We start from the raw sequence: 19,270 nt of genomic DNA on the forward strand, positions 1-19,270 counted from the left end.
GCGAAACTAAGAGTGATTCATAACGGGACTCTCCTTTTTTTTGAGACACCACAACAAGCGCTAGATTGGATGGACCAAATAGGCATTTGAAATTGTGCACTATCATGATTGAAGGGATGGATGGGAGGTGGGGCTAGGCTGGGGGAGAACGGCCGGAGGTTAGAGGTTTGCTGATTAGCTTGGGCGGACCAAGCGAGAGGGGGGGGGTGGGAGGGAAGGGGGCGGGGGAACCCACCTTGCAGGAATGGGGTCTGTTTTTTTTTTTTTTTTTTTTTTTCTGTGATTGATGTCCACTAGAATTGTAGCTTGGAACGTCAGAGGGCTCGGGGAAAGGGTTAAAAGGCAAGCGATTATGGATGCATTAAAAAGATATCTTCCAGCAATTATTTGTATAGTAGAGACTCATCTAACTAATGAAACCTTGTCCCGTCTGACAACGGATGGCAGTCCCAATCGTATCATTCCACCTTTAGCGCTCTCTAGGGGTGTCTCAGTTCTTATTCACAATTCCATAGATTTCATCCTGATAAAATTCCCATATAGATGATCAGGGTAGATTCATCTTTCTGCCATGGTAAGCTGCATGGCTATAGTTATATCCTCGCTTTTTTTTACATACCTCCGCCATTCTCAATGTATCCACTGCTCCAGTTAGTGCTTTTTTTTGAAAAGAGATCAGAATGTCGCCTAATCCTGATGGGGGATTTTAACGCGGTTATGGACCCCAACAAAGATAGATTTACATCAGACGCAGAAAGGGGGAGGAATTTTTGTAATTCCCTGTTGCCTCAGTTCTGTTCAGAGATGGAGTGGTGGATATATGGGAACATCTTGGCGGAGGAAAGAGAGTATATTCCTGCGTTAGCAGGGGCGGCAGAGCAATGTCTAGGATTGATCTAGCATTCACCAATGAGAGCAACTTGAGTAACATCCGGAAGATGCGATATGGAGTAAGAACAGTTTCAGATCACTCACCCGTACTAGTTGAGGTTCGCACCGGGGAGAATAAGGACACTAGGGGGGCTAGGATTTAAGTTGAATCCATACTGGCTCACTATTATGGACAACCCTCAGACTATTAAATCACTGATATCCTCCTTTTGGGAGGTGAATCTTCCCTCTGCCAACATCAATATAGTATGGGATGCTTTGAAAGCATACTGAGGGGGGTTTTCATAAGTGAGATTGCTGCAGCAAAGAGAACATTTAAGAAGAAAGAGGAGGAACTGACCAAGATCGCTGCACTTACAACTAAGCGATATACTAGTTACCCCACTGAGTATAACAGGGAAGAGATGCAAAAGGCTAGCTGTTCTCTGGAGAAATATGTAACAGAGAAGGCAAACCATAGGGTATTTTTTAAGGGGCTTAATTATTTTTTCGAGTCTGGACGTCCGGGGAAGCTTTTAGCCAGAATAATTACACAAGACAAGAAAAACTTCGATTCGTAATGCAGTGGGGGAAATTATAACAGATTCAGAGGGAATTAGGAATACCTTTCTACAATACTTTGCTCAGATATATGATCCTCTCCTGGTTTGTCGTCTGAACTGGCGATGCGGGTTCCTGGAGAAAAATCCACTTCCACATAAATGAAGCTCAAATAGAATACCTGGAAGGGGAGTTGTCTCTTATGGAGCTGCAAGAGGCCCTTGGGTCCATCTCGGGGAACTCATCGCCAGGACTAGATAGCCTTCCATACGAGGTCTATCGCAAGTATAGCGATGTGATTCTCCCCCAGATGTTAGAGGTTTTCTCCAAGCAATACAGGAGGGGAACTACCATTCTCTATGATGGAGGCTCTCATTGTTTTAATTCTAAAAAAATGATAAAGACCCGGCAGAATTGAGCTCCTATAGACCAATTTCCTTATTAAACACTGATGCTAAGTTACTATCAAAAGTTCTGGCTAGGAGGCTTTCGCGGGTTATACCCACCATTATCCACCCAGATCAAAATGGATTCATGCCAAAAAGGGGTACCCACCACAATTTGCATAGGCTATTTATGAATATTCAGTCCCCAGGGCGTGGTGCCCGCTCCATCCTGTCGTTGGATGCTACTAAAGCCTTCGACAGGGTGGAGTGGACTTTTCTCTGGGAGGTAATGAAAAAAATGGGCTTTGGTCCTAGATTCATGGCGATGGTCCAGTTACTCTACAATTCTCCAGCTGCCAGGATTAGGATCAATGATTCGACGACAGAGAGTTTCATTCTAGGAAGAGGCACCCGTCAAGGCTGTCCCCTCTCCCCTCTCTTATTTAATATTTATATCGAACCTTTAGCGGCTATGATAAGACAGGACCCGAAGGTGGTCGGTTTTGGCATAATGGGGAAGCATGACCGTGTATCCCTTTACGCAGATGACATCCTGGTTTTTATTCACCAAACAGACTCCACTCTCCCTCGCATAATGGACCTGGTTGGTCTTTTTTCCGATCCGTCTGGATTGGAGATCAACTGGGAGAAGACCGTTCTCCTCCCTATAGACGAGTTGCGGGGCGAATGGGAAAATCAGTTAACGATCTCTGACTCTATAAAGTACCTGGGGATAACAGTCTCTGCCAAACCTCAGGAATATTTACAACTTAACCTGATTCCCTTGCTGACAAAACTGAGAGCTAAAATTAAGATATGGCAAAAAATTCTGCCAGCAAGAGCGGACAGAATTTCATTAATAAAAATGGTAGTGCTGCCCCAGGTTCTTTACGTTTTGCGCAACTCGCCTGTATGGATCGCAGATAAGTACTTTAGATTGATAGAACGGTTGCTTAATGATTTACTATGGGGGAGGAAGCGCGTGAGACTGAAGTTACTTTACTTTTCCATGCCCTACAATCGAGGAGGTCTCAACCTCCCCTATTTTAGGGGCTATTTTGTGGCCTCCCAACTCTGCCTTTTTAATGACTGGGAAAATAGCCCCTTCTGCAGCAAAGTGGTGAAGGATTCAGGCTTCTCAGATTTTTTTACTGTAATGGAATCTGATTATTTATCAAATTCACTGAGTGGTTACACTTTTCTGCAGAATGGCTATAAAGACTTGGTTGGCCATAAGGAGTTGGTGCGGAGTTAAGGCATCTCTTATCTGCACCCCATTATGGCATAACCCAAAACTTTTCAACTTAAATGACCTAAGCGGCTGCCAGTATTGGAGGACCAAAAATGTTCAGTACCTACATCAAGTAGTCAGTGAGGGACAAATTTTGCCCCTCATGGAATTAAGGGCAAATTTAGGTGAGGTGGCTTGGTATGCATACTTTCAATTGAGGTCAGCACTTTCTAGCACTTCGAATAGTCACTTTTTTATTATAGATACTCCTGTATTTCTACATGACTTAATTTGTAAGAAAACTGACACGAGAATTAACCGCTTCACGTCCGCCCATAGGATATAAACGTCCTATGGGTGGACGTCTATTTCTGAACGGACGTTCCAGAACGTCCGTTCAGAAAGTGCAGCTGCACGCTAATCGTGCAGCTGCTGATCGGGTTGCCCGCTGTCAGTGACAGCAGGGCAACCCTAAGACAAGGCAGGGACAGTGCCCAGGTGTCCCTGCCTTCTAGATCGCTGTGCGCTTCCTGTTCCGGCCCGGCGGTCATGTGACCGCCGTGCCCGGAGAGTGCAGGAGCTGTGTGAGGTCTCTCAGAGACCTCGATCAGCCCTGCTCTGAGGCTGTACAGCGCTGGATTGCTGCTGTACAGCCTCTATAGGGGTGTATTTGTCCTGTAACTGGGGCTACTATGTCAGCCCCAGTTACAGGAGAAATCAACAGCGAAAAAAAAAAAAAAAAAGTCAAGCAAATGTCCCCCAGAGGTCTTGTATGACCTTATGGGGGCCGAAAAGTGTAAAATAAAAAAACTAAAAATAAAAGGTTGAAAATAAAAAAATAAAAAAAAGTTTCATATGTAAAAAAAAAAAAGTCCCCAAGTAAGGAATGAAAAAAAAAAGTTAAAAATAGAAAAAATAAAAAAAAAAGTATACATACTAGGTATTGCCGCGTCCGTAAAAACCAGCTCTATAAAAATATCACATGACCTAACCCCTCGGGTGAACACCGTAAAAAAAAATAAAAAAACTGTGTCAAAACAAGCAATTTTTGTCACCTTGCATCACAAAAGGTGCAACACCAAGTGATCAAAAACGCGTATGTCCCACAAAATAGTACCAATAAAACCGTCACCTCATCCCGCAAAAAATGAGCCCCTACATAAGAAAATCTCTCAAAAAATAAAAAAACTATAGCTCTTAGAACATGGAGACACTAAAACATCATTTTTTTGGTTTCAAAAAGGCTATTATTGTGTTAAAGTGAAACAAATAAAAAAAGTATACATATTAGGTATTGCCGTTGCCGTAAAAACCAGCTCTATAAAAAAAAAACATGACCTAACCCCTCGGGTGAACACCGTAAAAAAAAAAAAAAACTGTGTCAAAACAAGCAATTTTTGTCACTTTGCATCACAAAAGGTGCAACACCAAGTGATCAAAAACGCGTATGTCCCACAAAATAGTACCAATAAAACCGTCACCTCATCCCGCAAAAAATTAGCCCCTACATAAGAAAATCTCTCAAAAAATAAAAAAAACTATAGCTCTCAGAACATGGACACATTAAAACATAATTTTTTTGTTTCAAAAATGCTATTATTGTGTAAAACTTTAATAAATGAGAAAAAGTATACATATTAGGTATCGCCACGTCTGTAACGATCTGCTCTATAAAAATGTCACTTGACTGAACCCCTCAGGTGAACGCTGTAAAAATAAATAAATAGAAACTGTGCTAAAACAACCAATTTTTTGGTCACCTTGCCCCATAAAGTGTTATAATGAATGATCAAAAAATCATATGTACCCAAAAATAGTACTAATAAAACTGGCACCTTATCCCCTAGTTTCCAAAATGGGGTCACTTCTTGGGAGTTTCTACTGTAAGGGTGCATCAGGGGGCTTCAAATGGGACATGGCATCTAAAAACCATGTGGAGTTCCTTTTCTTCTGCGCCCTGCCGTGTGTCCATACAGCAGTTTATGACCACATGTGGGGTGTTTCTGTAAACCGCAGAATCTGGGTAATAAATATTGAGTTTTGTTTGGCTGTTAACCATCGATGTGTTAAAGAAAAAAATTTATTAAAATGGAAAATCTGCCAAAAATGTGAAATTTAAAAATTTGATCTCCATTTTCCTTTAATTCTTGTGGAACGCCTAAAGGGTTAACAAAGTTTGTAAAATCGGTTTTGAATACCTTGAGGGGTGTAGTTTCTACAATGGGGTCATTTATGGGGGTATCCACTATGTAGGCCCCACAAAGTGACTTCAGACCTGAACTGGTCCTTATAAAGTGGGTTTTGGCAATTTTTTTATAAATTTGAAGAATTGCTTCTAAACTTCTAAGCCTTCTAACGTCCTAAAAAAATAAAATGACATTTCCAAAATGATGCCAACATAAAGTAGACATATGGGGAATGTTAAATAATAAATATTTTATGAGGTATCACTTTCTGTTTTAAAAGCAGAGAAATTGAAATTTAGAAAATTGCGAATTTTTCGAATTTTTGGGTAAATTTGGGATTTTTTCATAAATAAAGGTGAAATATTTTGACTCAAATTTATGATTATCATGAAGTACAATGTGTCACGAGAAAACAATCTCTGAATGACTTGGATAAATAAAGGCGTTCCAAAGTTATTACCACATAAAGTGAGATATGTCAGTTTTGCAAAATTTGGCCTGGTCAGGAAGGGGGCAAATGGCCCAGATGGGAAGTGGTTAAACTATCACATTGTTATAGACATTTAATGGATAATTTTTTTTTGGATGTTCTTTCTCCAGGACAGAGAGCCTGGTCTTCCCTTCTTTCAGAGGTGGGCCCTCCAAACTGGGAGAACATAGGGGAAAGTTTAAAGTTGGTTTCACATAATTTCACACTGTTGTACAATTTAATATTTTGCACAAAATTTATGTGACACCTATATGGCTACATAGAAGAGGATTTAGGGCCTCCTCTGACTGCCCACGTTGTGGGGATTCTGAGGCAGATCATTTACATCTGTTTTGGGACTGCCCAATGGTGAGTAGGTATTGGAGATTGGTCCAAAAGAACCTGGCTCGTAAACTTAATATTGTTGTTCCTTTGTCCCCCAGGATATGGGTCCTGGGAGATTTATCGGAGGTCAATTATCAGCCTATAAAACTTCATCTGTTGATCAAGGTTATGTTCTTAGCTAGGCTCCTTATTTCTAGATCATGGTTTTGCTCTTCCGCCCCAGACTGTAATAATTGGCTGGGCTTGGTTGAGAAAGTGAAAAGCTACGAGGAAATTCTGTACAAACAAAGAGGATCCTACTTAAAGTGGAATAATTTATGGAAAGATTGGGACACGGTCAATTAATTAGGACCCTTCTTCTCCCCTTTTTTTTTTTTTTTTTTTCCTGCAGGGTGGGGGGGTGGGCTGGTGGGGTGGGCTAGGGAAAATTCTATTAGTCTGGTCTCCTCTATATGTATTGTATCGGTGAAGAATGTGAAGTTATACTGGAGCACAGGTGTATCTCTAGGAATGTTGGAGGATGGGAGGATTTTCCGCCATTAAATAATAGTTGAAATTTTTATTTTGAGCGGCATATGGGCGGGGGATCAGGGCTCGGGACCTCGGGGCACCTGGGCATCGGGCGCGACTCGGGGTGCGGCTCTTCCTGACAGACACGAGGTCCGACTGCATGCAGTGATATGACACATGTGGTAGGCGTGCTACTATGTGCTCTTTTAATGTGACAGAGTGGATATCTGGCTGTGTTTTTTATCTACATCCTCTTCAATTGCTGGTGACTGCCGAGCGATACTCGACTTGAGTTCTTTGGCACATGAGATACCAATGTGAATATATGCAAGATACAGTTAATTACGGTGCTAATATTCAACTTAACCACATGGGGATGAGGCAGTAAAATATGCGAGTGGGTTTTCTACCACTGTGATAGAGGACTGCTGGACCCCCTTTTCCTATTTTCTGCTCTATGAAATGTTTGTGATTAAAGATTGCCGTAAGCCCGCCTCGTATGGAGCATATGAGTATCAAGTGATTGGCCACATGAGTGTCAATCCTGCCGATCGTGCTTACCCAGGTCTGGGGGAGGGCGTGCGCGATGCGCGCTCGCTGCTTGGCGGCCATCTGGGCTGCGGGCCTCTTATCCCTGCCCTTTATAGATTATATTACGCTAAATGAGATGCTCTGTCCATCTGCTTTATTAAGCTTTGGATGTCGGGTGAATCCTTCTATCCTCCTCAGTAAGAGATCCTCACTTGATTTTTAAGTGCTCACATAATTATGGTCACTTGTATGCAATTATTGTTAATCATGTCTATGAATCAGAATTGACGGACTTATGGATTTTATAATATCATAAATGTATTATGGATATAAATTTTCTATTATAATAATAAAATATAAAAAAAAAAAAAAAGGAATGTCGGCCCCTTTGCGCTTCTAGGCTGCAAAAAAGTGTCACACATGTGGTATCTCCGTACTCAGGAGAAGTTGGGCAATGTGTTTTGGGGTGTCATTTTACATATACCCATGCTGGGTGAGAGAAATATCTTGGCAAAAGACAACTTTTCCCATTTTTTATACAAAGTTGTCTTTTGCCAAGATATTTCTCTCACTCAGCATGGGTATATGTAAAATGACACCCCAAAACACATTGCCCAACTTCTCCTGAGTACGGAGATACCACATGTGTGACACTTTTTTGCAGCCTAGGTGGGCAAAGGGGCCCACATTCCAAAGAGCACCTTTCGGATTTCACCGGCCATTTTTTACAGATTTTGATTTCAAACTACTTTGCACGCATTTGGGCCCCTAAAATGCCAGGGCAGTATAACTACCCCACAAGTGACCCAATTTTAGAAAGAAGACACCTGTAATGACCGACGACACGCACAGGGAGGAAAACAGGGAAAGCCCTGCCCAAGGGAGAGGGAAAGGTGGTGACCCCTAACTCACCTTGCGGCTGGCACCTGACTGCCCTGACGTCCCTAGACGGGTTCCTCACCCGTGTGGCGATCGCGTGCCTAAACCCTGGCTTTCCCTAAACCCTGGCTTTCCCTAATATGAGCCCTGGATAGTGAACAGGCCGGTGGGATCGCTAGTCCACACCACTATCACTAAGAGGGAAACACCAGGGAGAGGACAGACAAAACATACAAACACATACACCCAGGTGGGCGACCACAATAAACCAAAAAGGTCCAACAGGGATCTGGAGGGTAGCGTACTGGACCAACTACCAGCGAACGCAGCAACACAGCTCCAGAAGGTCAGAATAGATGTCCAGGCAGGAAGCTCTATCTCTGGCAACCAGAGAAGTGTGAGAGAGAAATATAAGGAGGTCTGGGAGTGCTGGACAAGGAACAGCTGAGGAGAAGGAGCTACGGATCCCTGAGTGAGCCAAAAGGGTTTGCTAAGCAAACCCAGAAAGCTACCATAAGGAAAACAGCCCTATCTTAAATAGAGCGTGCAGCCAACCGCTGCGACTTCCTGACCCCGGGTATAACGGAGTCAGGCGTGGTCCTCGACACCCTCGTGACAGTACCCCCCTCTCTACGAGGGGCCTCCGGACACTCAGGACCAGGTCTCCCAGGATGAGAGGCATGAAAAACCCGAACTAACCTGTCGGCGTTTACCTCAGACGCAGGAACCCACATTCTTTCCTCGGGACCGTAACCTCTCCAATGCACCAGATATTGAAGAGAGCGGCGGACCCGACGAGAATTAACAATTTTGGATATCTGAAATTCTAGGTTACCATCCACGACAACAGGAGGGGGTGGCAGCGGTGATGGTTCTAGAGGTGGAACATATTTTTTGAGTAACGACTTATGAAAAACATTATGAATTTTAAAAGTCTGAGGTAACTCCAGGCGAAAAGCCACGGGGTTGATGATGGCTACAATTTTGTAAGGGCCAATAAACCTAGGACCCAGTTTCCAAGAGGGAACCTTCAATTTAATATTCCTAGTAGACAACCACACATAGTCATTCACTCCTAGGTCCGGACCTGGCGACCGTCTCTTATCAGCCATGCATTTGTATTTACCTCCCATATTTTTCAAGTTAGCTTGCACCTTCTGCCATACCGATGAAAGAGATGACGAAAACCGTTCCTCTTCGGGAACCCCAGAAGACCCCCCCTCTTTGAAAGTACAGAATTGGGGATGAAAACCATATGCACCAAGAAATGGTGACTTGCCAGTGGATTCCTGACGACGATTATTTATGGCAAACTCGGCTAACGGTAAATATGATGACCACAACTCTTGGTTTTCAGACACAAAACATCTTAGATATGTCTCAAGGTTTTGGTTGGTACGCTCAGTCTGTCCATTCGACTGAGGATGGAAAGCAGAGGAAAAGGACAAGTGTACCCCCAAACGAGAACAAAAAGCTTTCCAAAATTTAGAAATAAACTGGGTACCCCGATCCGAAACAACATCGGAGGGGACCCCGAGAAGCTTCACGATTTCACTGACGAATACCTGAGCAAGAGTCTTAGCATTAGGTAGTGCGGGTAACGCAATGAAGTGTACCATTTTGCTAAACCTGTCCACTACTACCAAAATAACTGTTTTACCAGCAGACAAAGGTAAGTCAGTGATAAAATCCATTGACAGATGTGTCCACGGTCTATTGGGAATGACGAGTGGTAATAGAGACCCTGCAGGACGTGTATGTGAAACTTTTGCGCGCGCACAGGAAGAACAAGAAGACACAAAATCCAATACATCCTGACGCAACCTTGGCCACCAAAAACGACGAGACAATAGTTCCAAGGTTGCTTTACTACCCGGGTGCCCAGCAAGTGCCGAATTATGATGTTCCTTTAATAATTCGAAACGTAAGTTCAACGGTACAAACATTTCTCTGAGGGCAAGAGACCGGGGCTCCCCCTGGGCCTCTAACACCTTCCCCTCCAAAACAGATGTACCGCAGAAAAACAACCACTCCTCTTTGAAGAATGGGTACCGGATCACTCACATTACCCCCCTCCAGGGAAACAACGAGATAGTGTCATCAGCCTTGGTGTTCTTTTGCCCCAGGACGAAAGGTAATCACAAAGTTAAACCTGGTAAAAAAATAGCGACCACCTAGCCTGTCTAGGGGTGAGACGCTTAGCTGATTCGAGGTACAGAAGATTTTTGTGTCCGTAATTACAGTGACGGGGGGTGACTGCCCCCTCTAAGAATGACGCCACTCCTCAAACGCAAGTTTAATAGCTAATAGTTCCCTATTGCCATAACGTAGTTCTTTTCTGCTGCAGATAGTTTTTTAGAAAAGAAAGCACAAGGACGCCATTTGCCAGGAGACGACCCTGAGACAGCACTGCCCCACTCCCACCTCTGACGCATCGACTTCAACAATAAAAGGCTGAGAGACATCAGGTTGGACCAGTACAGGTGCTGAAGGTAAACCTCTCTTTTAGAGAGGAAAAAAGCAACTTTAGCGGCGTCAGACCATTTAGAAAAATCAGTCCCCTTCCTAGTCATGTCAGTAAGCGGTTTTACAATAAGTGAATAATTTTTAATGAATTTCCTATAGAAATTCGCGAAGCCCAAGAACCGTTGTAGTTGCTTTGAGGTTCTCAGGAAGATCCCAATCTAAAAATTGCCTGGACCTTCCTAGGATCCATACGGAAACCTGACGCAGATAAAAAATAACCCAGGAATTGTATCTCCTGAACGGCGAAGACACATTTTTCAATTTTAGCATATAATTCATTCGTCCGTAGGACTGCAGTACTTGTCTGACATGCACCTCATGTGTTTTCAGATCGGACGAATAAATTAAATATCATCTAGGTATATTACCACAAACCTGCCGATTAGATGACTAAAAATGTCATTAACGAAATGTTGAAAGACGGCAGGAGCATTGGTCAGACCGAAAGGCATAACTAGATTTCATAATGCCCCTCAGGGGTGTTAAACGCTGTCTTCACTCAACCCCCTCCTTAATACGAATCAGATTGTAGGCACCCCTAAGATCAAGTTTGGAGAACCACCTAGCACCCGCAATCTGATTAAACAGGTCAGGAATGAGAGGAAGAGGGTATGGGTCACGGATGGTTATCTGATTTAATTCGCGAAAATCTAAGCAAGGACGCAGGCCCCCATCTTTCTTTTTAACGAAGAAAAAACCCTGCAGCCACGGGTGAAGAAGAGGGTCTGATGTGTCCCTTAGCCAAGCTCTCGGATATAATCTTTCATGGCTTGTCTCTCTGGACCCGAAAGATTATATAAACCTGGTCTTGGGTAATTTTGCCCCGGGGAATAAGGTTAACCGGGCAATCATAAGACGATGAGGTGGTAACTTCTGACAACCCTTTTCAGAAAAAACATCCTCAAAGTCCGAAATAAATGTAGGTAGGGTAGTTATGGAGGCGACTAAGCAATTGCTATTTAAGCAATTTTCTCTGCACTGCCACTCCGCTCCAATATCTCCCTGGCCTCCAATCACCACTGGATTGTGCGCTACCAGCCAGGGAAGACCCAGCACTACCGGAGTGGGAAGCCCCTCCAGAACAAACCTGAAAGCATCTCGTTATGGTGGTCCCTACCCGAAGTGTAAATAATGAACCATGTGCGTGAGGGTTTCTCTGAGACAGGGGAGCAGAATCAATAGCGAATATGGGAATGGGTCTCTGTAAAGTACAGAGAGACAAACCCAAAGTGCGGGCAAAATGGGCATCTATCAAATTTACCCCTGCTCCACTGTCTAGAAAAAAAGAAATAGTCTCCGTCTTATCACAAAAAATAATAACCGCTGGCAACACAAATTGCGATGTACGTATGGAGGAAACGTATACCCCCCGGCTGACATCCTCCACACAGCCTGGGGATAGTAGATATTTTTCCGACGGTCTTTTGTTTCTGAGGAAAGAAGGACAGACATAATGAAATGACCCTCTCCCACAAAAAAAAACAAACCCCACGCCTACGGCGAGCCTCAGGAGGACGGACCTGACGAGTAGTTCCTCCTAGCTGCATAGGCTCGTCTAAGTCCGTACAGACTAACTGCTGCTTGGGAGGGGTTACCAATTGCTCCGTTTTTTTCAACCTGACCCTAAGGCTTCTATCTATTCGGATAGAAAGGGACATAACCGCATCAAGGGAAAGGGGGGGTCTCATATAATGCAAGCGCATCCTTAACCCTTTCGGATAACCCAGAGCAGAACTGACTCCTGAGAGCCGGGTCGTTCCATTGGGTATCCGTAGCCCACCTACGGAATTCAGAGCAATACTCCTCTACCGGCCGCCAGGGCCGTCTTTTCGAATGGGCACGCTGGGCAGTTGCCCGGGGGCCCCACTTGCCTGGGGGCCCGCCTGCCCAGTGAACCCACCAGCCAACTTCCCAACCGTCATTTAGCAGCGTTGCCGCCAGGGCCGTCTTTACCAAGGGGCAAAAGGGGCAGCTGCCCTGGGCCCAGTTGCTCCTGGGGGGGCCCAAGGCAGCTGCCTCTTGAGCCCTGCTAGCTACTGCCCCGGGTGTCAGGCTGTCGGCTACACAGGCATCATGATCGTACTGTGTTAATGATCTTAATTCTAGGACCTTAATGAGTTTTGATCTAGGACCTTAATGACATCATTACCATGTGACCAGTAACCTAGCAATTACTGGTCACATGGCTATGAAGTCATCACAGGTCCTATCAGGAGTGTTGCAGAAGTTAACTGTGGAGCTTTTCTGTGTAAAGATTACATCAGAAAAAGGTGACATGGGGTTGTTATTTTAATATACTGTAAACTACTGTATAGTGGGTGCTGTGTACAGTGTGGGGGGCCTGTATACTGTGTGGGGGCCTGTATACTGTGTGGTGGGCTTGTATATTGTGTGGTGGGCTATATATTGTGTAATGGGCTGTATATTGAGTGGTGGGCTGTATACTGTGTGTGGGGGGGGGTGGTGGCCTGTAATACTGTGTGGTGGGCTGTATAGTGTGGGGGGCCTGTATAGTGTGGGGGGCCTGTATAGTGTGGGGGGGGGGGGGCTGTATAAGTGGGGGGAGTGCTATACTGCTGTACTGTATAGTGTGGGGGGCTGTATACTGTGGTGCGGTATAGTGGTAGAGTGCTGTACTGTATAGTGTGGGGGCTGTATCGTGTTATTTTTGGGGTGCTGTATACCAGTGAGGTGCTGTATAGTGTGGGGGTCTATACTGCTCTACTATATACTGTGGGGTACTGTATAGTGTGGGGTGCTAAACTGCATACTGTGTGGTGCTGTATACTATAGGGTGCTATACTGCATACTGTGTGGTGCTGTATACTATAGGGTGCTATACTGCATACTGTGTGGTGCTGTATACTATAGGGTGCTATACTGCATACTGTGTGGTGCTGTATACTATAGGGTGCTATACTGCATACTGTGTGGTGCTGTATACTATAGGGTGCTATACTGCATACTGTGTGGTGCTGTATACTATAGGGTGCTATACTGCATACTGTGTGGTGCTGTATACTATAGGGTGCTATACTGCATACTGTGTGGTGCTGTATACTATAGGGTGCTATACTGCATACTGTGTGGTGCTGTATACTATAGGGTGCTATACTGCATACTTGGGGGTTTACATCCACTTTAATCATACAACTAAAAAAACGAAATAAATATAGATATATATATAAATGTACACACACTCTGGTGCTGGTGGGTAATGCTGGGTGTGGGTACTGCTGGTGCTGGTGGTATTAATGTTGGAGTGGCGGGTGTACTGCCTGGGTACTCTACATTGTGACATCCACAAAAAAAAAAAATGTTTGGGTTTACATCCATTTAAGTTATTAGTGCCCCTCAAGTTTTGACTGTAATATCTTATGTGTCCCCCTTATATAGCATCTTAGAGTTGCCACTCGTTCGAGAAGTGTAAAAAAGGTGAGGAAAAATAAAGTTTATTACGTGTTGGTGAAAATAACCTTTAGTGCAGAAATGAACGTAATGTTTTGAGTGGAGCACAGAAGAGGAAAAAGGCTGCAGAGGAGAAAGAGAAAATGTGCAAACTTCCAAAACTAACATCTTGGCTCAATCCAGGTGCAACGTCAGCCAGTAGTTCTGCTCCTCCAGATGTAGCATCCACATCTACATGCACTCCAATTCCAGCAGAAATACCAATGGTATCATTACCTGATCCTACTGCTGGGGAAAATCCACAAGAGGAAATGCCCAATAAATATCGCCTTATTGATAATTTGCATTTTTATTCTAGTGCGTGATTGTGTAGACAGGGCCCCAGTGCACTGTATTGCCCGGGGGCCTATAATGCTCTTAAGATGGCACTGCCGGCCGCTCTCCTTGTAAGAGTCTCCGTAATCTTGATTCAGCCAGGGCGACTCGGTCAAGGTCATCATATATGAGACCCAAGGCCCCAAAAAACTCATCCACTGACCGAAGAGCCTGGGAATCAGTAGGTAAAGAGAACGCCCAGGACTGCGGATCCCCCTGCAGCAGGGAAATACAACCCCCACCCGCTGATCTTCATTACCAGAGGAGTAAGGGCGCAGTTTAAAATATAACTTACAGGCCTCACGGAATGTCAAAAACTTGTCCCTTCCCCCAGAAAATCTGTCAGGGAGAGGGACCTTGGGTTCCGCAACAACCTGGTTACCAGTAGCAACCGCTGGGCTTGCAGTCAGTTGTAATTGCTGCCTGTTGCTGGAGGACCGACGCCTTCAATCCTACCACCTCAAAGACAGGCCATGAAATTGTTTGGACAGCAGCAGCAATTTGATCCATACTGGATTCTAAGTAGGTAAAAAAAAATTTTTTTTTTTTTACCTACACAAAATAAGGGCCAGAGATAATGTAATGACCGACGACACGCACAGGGAGGAAAACAGGGAAAGCCCTGCCCAAGGGAGAGGGAAAGGTGGTGACCCCTAACTCACCTTGCGGCTGGCACCTGACTGCCCTGACGTCCCTAGACGGTTCCTCACCCGTGCGGCGATCGCGTGCCTAAACCCCTGGCTTTCCCTAATATGAGCCCTGGATAGTGAACAGGCCGGTGGGATCGCTAGTCCACACCACTATCACTAAGAGGGAAACACCAGGGAGAGGACAGACAAAACATACAAACACATACACCAGGTGGGCGACCACAATAAACCAAAAAGGTCCAACAGGGATCCTGGAGGGTAGCGTACTGGACCAAACTACCAGCGAACGCAGCAACACAGCTCCAGAAGGTCAGAATAGATGTCCAGGCAGGAAGCTCTATCTCTGGCAACCAGAGAAGTGTGAGAGAGAAATATAAGGAGGTCTGGGAGTGCTGGACAAGGAACAGCTGAGGAGAAGGAGCTACGGATCCCTGAGTGAGCCAAAAGGGTTTGCTAAGCAAACCCAGAAAGCTACCATAAGGAAAACAGCCCTATCTTAAATAGAGCGTGCAGCCAACCGCTGCGACTTCCTGACCCCGGGTATAACGGAGTCAGGCGTGGTCCTCGACACCCTCGTGACAACACCCCAAGTAATTTCGTGATGGGCATGGCGAGTTCCTAGAATTTTTTATTTTTTGTCACAAGTTAGCGAAAAAAGACAACTTTTCCAATTTTTTTATACAAAGTTGGCATTTGACCAAGATATTTATCTCACCCAGCATGGGTGTATGTAAAATGACACCCCAAAACACATTGCCCAACTTCTCCTGAGTATGGAGATACCACATGTGTGACACTTTTTTGCAGCCTAGGTGGGCAAAGGGGCCCACATTCCAAAGAGCACCTTTCGGATTTCACCGGCCATTTTTTACAGATTTTGATTTCAAACTACTTACCACACATTAGGGCCCCTAGAATGCCAGGGCACTTAACTACCCCCACAAGTGGACCCCATTTTGGAAAGAAGACACCCCAAGGTATTCCGTGAGGGGCATGGCGAGTTCCTAGAATTTTTTATTTTTTGTCACAAGTTAGCGGAAAATGGTGATTTTTTTTTTTTTTTCTTACAGTCTCATATTCCACTAACTTGTGACAAAAAATAAAAACTTCCATAAACTCAATATGCCCATCAGCGAATACCTTGGGGTGTCTTCTTTCCAAAATGGGGTCACTTGTGGGGTAGTTATACTGCCCTGGCATTCTAGGGGCCCTAATGTGTGGTAAGTAGTTTGAAATCAAAATGTGTAAAAAAATGGCCGGTGAAATCCGAAAGGTGCTCTTTGGAATGTGGGCCCCTTTGCCCACCTAGGCTGCAAAAAAGTGTCACACATGTGGTATCTCCGTACTCAGGAGAATTTGGGCAATGTGTTTTGGGGTGTCATTTTACATATACCCATGCTGGGTGAGAGAAATATCTTGGCAAAAGACAACTTTTCCCATTTTTTTATACAAAGTTGGCATTTGACCAAGATATTTATCTCACCCAGCATGGGTTTATGTAAAATGACACCCCAAAACACATTGCCCAACTTCTCCTGAGTACGGAGATACCACATGTGTGACACTTTTTTGCAGCCTAGGTGGGCAAAGGGGCCCACATTCCAAAGAGCACCTTTCGGATTTCACCGGCCATTTTTTACACATTTTGATTTCAAACTACTTACCACACATTAGGGCCCCTAGAATGCCAGGGCAGTATAACTACCCCACAAGTGACCCCATTTGAAAAGAAGACACCCCAAGGTATTCGCTGATGGGCATAGTGAGTTCATAGAAGTTTTTATTTTTTGTCACAAGTTAGTGGAATATGAGACTTTGTAAGAAAAAAAAAAATCAACATTTTCCGCTAACTTGTGACAAAAAATAAAAAGTTCTATGAACTCACTATGTCCATCAGCGAATACCTTAGGGTGTCTACTTTCCGAAATGGGGTCATTTGTGGGGTGTTTGTACTGTCTGGGCATTGTAGAACCTCAGGAAACATGACAGGAAATTCACATTTTTGTACCAAAGTTTGTAAACGCTATAACTTTTACCCAAACCATTTTTTTTTACCCAAACATTTTTTTTTTTTTATCAAAGACATGTAGAACAATAAAAAAAATTTTTGAATCAAATCGTTTTTATTGATTTTATGATATAATCATTTTCTGTAGACACTTATACATTTTACCATGGAACATACAAAAATAAAATACAAAATACAATAATAAATTGCATCATCAGACAAAATGCCAACTACAGCAGTAAGGAATAAACAATCATGGGTACCTGAAAATGTATACAATATACAACATCAATACAAGATATATCCCCAAACACTTTTTATGGCACAAAGCATATCCAATTAATGCTCTTTCCCCCCCTCCCCCCCATGAAAAGGAGTAAGAAAACTTCTGTCATAATTTATAACACAATATGAGTATGAGACATCCAATCATTCCACAATTTCTCAAACTTCTGAGGACAACCTCTCTTAACAAACACACTTTTTTCCATAATCAACATGTCATTCACACTCCTTTCAAACTCTTCGATCGTTGGCGGACTCCCCTGGATCCACCTCTGCGCCACTAGTTTCCTGGCCACATATAACAGTCTTCCCACCGCCACCTTGACCAATTCACTTCCTCCTATCTCCGACACATATCCCAGCACACACGCCTTAGGATCCTTTTGCAATCTCAGCTCCAATGTGCGATTGATCATGTTCAGCACCTCATCCCAATATCTTCCTATCACAGAACACGACCATGACATATGTATCAAATCCGCTCCTTCCTCCATGCACTTCGGACACCTATCATCATTCCTAACCCCGATTTTTTGTAAAAATACTGGTGTTTTGTATACTCTGTGAATAATAAACAGCTGAGACAATTTAGCCTGCTCACTTAAAGACACTCTAGGAACTGCCTCTAATATATCATCCCACTGATCCTTGGAAACTGCACCCAAATCTCCCTCCCACTTCGTCATCCGCGACAGAGGAAACCCATCTAGAAACTTATCTAACAATAGTGTATACACCTGTGATATCAATCCTCTTTTCCCCTCCTTGGGAAGAATAAGTTTCTGTACCACATCCATTTTAGCTATATTACACCCTTTCCTTACCGAGGCCTCATAGGCATGCCTCAGTTGCAAATACTGATAAAACCATCTCTTGGGGACCTTAAACTCTTGTTGTATTTCCTGGAAAGATTTAAAAACATTACCCTCGGTTAGTTGACCTATCCTCAGTACCTCATGGGATTCCCAATTCCTAAATCCTGACAAGGACGTGAATTCTGGCAATAGATTATTATTCCATATTGGGGAAAGCTCTCCAACTCCTCCCACACCTCTGAGCTGCTTCACCTTCGCCCATACTTTCTTCATAAGTTCAATAAGTAAAACTTTCTCTCTCCCTCCATGCATTCCCACCCCCTCCAGAATACACATAAGGTCTCGACTGCCCAACCAATGCTGCAGTATCTTGCCTGTCACATCTGGAACCTGAAAATCCATCCAGCCCTTAAAGTGCTGGCACTGAGATGCCGTAGAACAATAAATTTAGCGAAAAATTTATATAGGTATGTCGTTTTTTTTTGCTAAATTTTACAACTGAAAGGGAAAAATTTCATTTTTTTGCAAAAAAATCGTTAAATTTCGATTAATAACAAAAAAAGTAAAAATGTCAGCAGCAATGAAATACCACCAAATGAAAGCTCTATTAGTGAGAAGAAAAGGAGGTAAAATTCATTTGGGTGGTAAGTTGCATGACCGAGCAATAAATGGTGAAATTAGTGTAGTGCAGAAGTGTAAAAAGTGGCCTGCTCATAAAGGGTGTTTAAGCTAGGTGGGCTGAGGTGGTTAAGATAACTAATGGGACACGACAGGGATGCCCGCTCTCGCCCACATTGTTTATACTCTGCTTGGAGACGTTCATTCAAGCCCTGAGACAAGACCCCGCAATTCAAGGGTTAACAGTAGGAAATGAGGTTCATACTGTTGCCGCGTTCGTGGATGACATGTTGATTTTTTTAACAAAACCAGAAGAGGCGCTGCCAGCCCTCCTAAATCAGCTAGAGACATTTGTATCCTTGTCGAACTTTAAAATTAACCTCTCTAAATGCACAGCCTTAGGCATCAACATCACCCACTCGTTAGCAGAGAGACTTAAGAGGGACTTCCCCTTCCAATGGCATGACTCCCACATTAAGTATTTAGGCATCAAAGTGACAAAAGACCCTAACCAACTATTTTCCCAGAACTATTCACCATTGCTATCCAATATTAGACAACAACTCGCAGATATAAGAATCCCTTATGTATCCTGATAGGGAGGAAAAATCTATTAA

This window comes from Bufo bufo, chromosome 4 (genome assembly GCF_905171765.1).
Source record: "Bufo bufo chromosome 4, aBufBuf1.1, whole genome shotgun sequence".
NCBI classification, from domain to species: domain Eukaryota; kingdom Metazoa; phylum Chordata; class Amphibia; order Anura; family Bufonidae; genus Bufo; species Bufo bufo.